Source organism: Rhagoletis pomonella, unplaced genomic scaffold, assembly GCF_013731165.1.
Source record: "Rhagoletis pomonella isolate Grant_MI unplaced genomic scaffold, Rhpom_1.0 Rhpom_scaffold_01186, whole genome shotgun sequence".
Taxonomy (NCBI): Eukaryota; Metazoa; Arthropoda; class Insecta; order Diptera; family Tephritidae; genus Rhagoletis; species Rhagoletis pomonella.
Genome location: NW_023459740.1, coordinates 46,123 through 50,073, shown reverse-complemented (window position 1 = coordinate 50,073; position 3,951 = coordinate 46,123). Strand labels below are relative to the sequence as shown.

At 33.0% G+C, this 3,951-nt stretch overlaps 1 pseudogene; it reads left to right on the top strand.

Moving 5' to 3' along the window:
- Positions 1-2,333: 2,333 nt before the first annotated feature.
- Positions 2,334-3,104, top strand: LOC118752049 (annotated as a pseudogene).
- The last annotated feature ends 847 nt before the right edge of the window (positions 3,105-3,951 follow it).

The following is a 3,951-nucleotide window of genomic DNA, read 5'->3' as shown; positions in this document are numbered from 1 at the left end:
TTTTTTTTTAAGCGTTTTGTAAACCGAAAATATGCGTTTTTTAAGCTTTATGTTTATTTTAGTAAACTTTTAAGATACCTACTATAAGTTTATATCAGGGACGTGAACCGGTTTTGAACCGGAAAACTTTTTTTTTATATTAATTAACTGAACCATTAACCGAACCGGTATTTTACTCAAATTTTTGATCCGAACCGAAAATCGAACCACTTTTCATAAAGGTTTAAAGGTTCATTTCAATAAATTTTCAATAGATAAATTTACCTACCTTTTTTTCTTTTTGTTAAATATAGTATATAACGTGCTTGTTTACCATGTGGCAATAGTTGCATTCGACAAGTCAAAAATTTGTAATAGTTTTTCCAAATTTTTACTGGATGGCGTTCGATAACGACAAAAAATTATCCAACACACAAAAATTGAGAGAGCAAGCGTTCATTTTGTACTGGCAAAATTTTAGTCAGCAAAAATTATCCAACACGAAAACATATGATCACAAAACATATGGTTGCAATTTTTGTAAACAAACAAAATTGGATTTGTCGAGTTTTGTTATTTATATGCTTTTTGGCTGCCTGCTATGTGACTTTATGATAGCGCCAACTAGTTTTTACTTCTAGAAATATTCCTGGCGAACATTGAACGTTCACTTTCCTTTTTTCTACCATGGAGGCAACATGAATTTCAGTTTGTTTACAAATAAAACATAAACAAAGTCAGCTGGTGTGTCTTCTTCTTCCGGTTTTTGCAAGTGATGGCTAATTTCCTGTTCGTTCACTTTTTTGCTTTTTCATCTCTTTGGGAGAGAATTTTCGCTTACTCTCTTGATTTTGATTGTTGGCTGGTGTTGGCTCATTTTGTTATCGAACGCAACTAATATCAAGATCAAATTAAAGGTAACCCATCTCATTTGACAGACGCAAAAAAAAAACATGGAGAAATTTTGCTGCGAAACCCTTATATTTTGGCTGCTGTATATCTGGACCCACGGTATCAAATACTCTTTACTGATTCTGCAACTGGTACTGCAATTGACAACATCGTACAGGTTTTTAATCTAAAAGCAAAATTGAATGGTACGCAAGCTAATGAATACTTGTCAATCTCTTCAATTCAGTTCCGATGAAGAAATTGATCAAATTTTAAAAGAAATAGGGAAGGATAAAGCGAAGCGCAAAAATAGATCATTAATAGATAACATCAAATCGTTTGATAATACAAAGCGGCTTTCAAATAATGTTGGTGTTTTGAACTTCTGAAATAATGACCCGTTCAAAGAATTATCTGAAATGTCTCAAATTAGTTTTGATGTTCCTACAACCCAGGTTTCGTTGGAGAGGGCGTTTTCCACCCTAAAATTGATTCTTTCGGTCCTACGCGGAAATATTGACGAGGATTTGCTCAAAAAATCCGAAAGTCCGATGCATACACACATAAACTCCAAGCCGTGTATCTTTTTAAACTGCCTCACTTCGATGCTTTTTATCCGACGTCATTGAATAAGGTATCAATTTGTTTGAAAATAAATGTACTTATAGACAAATACTACATATTTTGGAACTTTCAAAGAAACTTTTAAAATTAGCGATGGTCAAAGTAGAAAAAATTAAGAAAAATGGGGGTTTTCAAATACTACCCGATGATCATTTAATGGATCCATTTTCCAAAACATGTTTGAGTTTAAAAATCGGATGAAAAATAGTCAAGCTGTTAATAGAGAAGTACATCAAGCATGAAAATAACTTTTTTTTTTTTAAATAAAAAACGGGGAAGGTTCAGGAGCTATAAGAAACCTATTTTCATAATGTTCTCGACCCTACATACAGCCTACCCCAAGTTTTGTTTCGAGTGTATTTCGGGATTTTTTTTAGTAGCACCGTGTTATCAGCATCAATAGCTTTGTCTGCGTATTCCCCACTGAAGAGATATCCAGTAACTTGCCAGTAACCCAATTTCTGAGAGTAATCCAACATCTGCTCTCAGTGAGAGAAATATGCGAAAAAGTTCGCAGACGCTTACCTTGTAAGTAGTTACTTCTTTTAATTTTTTAATTAAATCATTCAGTTTTGTCAGTTTTAACTTTACAATTCGCGAGTGGTGGGTTGGCTGAAAAAATCCTGGCCAGGATATTTTTAATTAAATATTCAAAAACTATTATTTTTTTCTAATTTCGCTTCGCCCGAGCCTAGACTTATTACTATCTTGTTACTACTTGTTACTTGTTATTTATCACGGCCTCGTTTTGAACAAAATTTGGGTGGTAAAAACACAAAGCAATTTGTTTTAGGTCCGAGTCCATTGACCTCGATTATTCTATGAAAATGTAAATAAAATATGATTACAAATATTTGCTTGCTTTCCATTTTTTTAGTTCAATAGCGGAAAAATCACTACTGGTTATGGAGAACCTTTTTTTTGGCTGTGATATCAAAAATAAATTTGACTTAAAGGGTTCCGAACGCAACCGCTTAGTAGATCCAACCGATCAGCAGGGTGAAATAGTGCTGTTGGACGAAAACTTAGTGCAAAGTAAGTTAAAATTTCACGTGCCCAATTCTTTCTATTCTATTTTTTGTTATATATTTGCAGTGTCTTGGTCTAAGCCATTATATATTTTATCACATAGCAAGGCAGTCCTTAAAGATGCTATCAATCGAGACTCTACTTTCTTGGAAAAAAAACCAAGTAATGGATTATTCGTTACTTGTAGGCTTGGACCATAAAAGTAACGTGCTGGTATTGGGCATAATTGGTAGGTCCGCGTACATACAAATCAAAATAAAAACTTCCATCTTTTCCATCCATTAATTTTCCAGACTATATACGAACTTTTACTTTTGATAAAAAGGTTGAGTCCTTTGTTAAACAAACTGGTATACTTGGTGGCATTGGAAAACTACCAACTGTTATATCGCCAGAACGTTATAAGCAGCGCTTTATCGATGCCATGGATCGCTATTTTTATACAGTACCAGATCGCTGGGAAGGCCTGTCGAAAATTTGATAAATAGTGATATAATGAAGCAGCAGCGAATGAATTAAATGGTATCTACCAAAGTTATGTAGCATTGCTGCGCTATAAAAATGCATGTATTTCTAATGAATTCTATATTTCTTTGAAAATGCATTCATAGCAGTGGCGGAGCCAGGGGGGGGCGGGGGGGCGGTTATTTCGTCAGTGAAATGAAAATTTTTATTTTTGAATTAATAACACAATACTATTTTACCCTTCCGATTTATAATATTTTATTTCAGACTGATGACAAATTATCTTGTAATGAATATATAAAATTATCGGTTGGTGGATTATGTATTTTAATATTTGTGAAATACACTAGGCCATTTTGCTTAGTTCCCCACAGTGTTGGGAACTAATCTATAATCTATACAAAAGCTGTACTTTTCGACTGTAAATTGTATCGACTTTTTAATTTGCTCGTATGCATGCATGCATACATAGATTCCCTTCAAGACCAATGCTTTGATGGTATTCACGGGAAAGTTTATGTAGAGGTACATTTACATATTTTACACTTTTAACATACATGTCAAGGCAGATATTTTAAGATACACTTCTTAACAAACAAATTTTTTTAAGTTATTATGAATGGATGAAGAATTTGAATTCAGTACTAAAACTTGACATTTCAAGTGCTTATCAAAACTTTATACATGTTAACTAGATTGGCCATTTATCTTAAAATTATATAATTTTAATTATTTGTTTATAAAAGTGAAGTTTACGCTTTAACAAAACCCGTATAAATCCAAGGTCCAAACTTTCGCAAAGCTTTTTAATTAGATATCCTATAAATACATATTTTGAGTATGCAGGTTTGTAGCCCGATCAATTCAAATAAAGCGCAAGTTTAAAATACATAGCTGCGGCTTATCGTTGATTTTTTTTATTTTTTTTTTTTTGGTGGAGGCGTTGCTCATTTTCTTCATTAA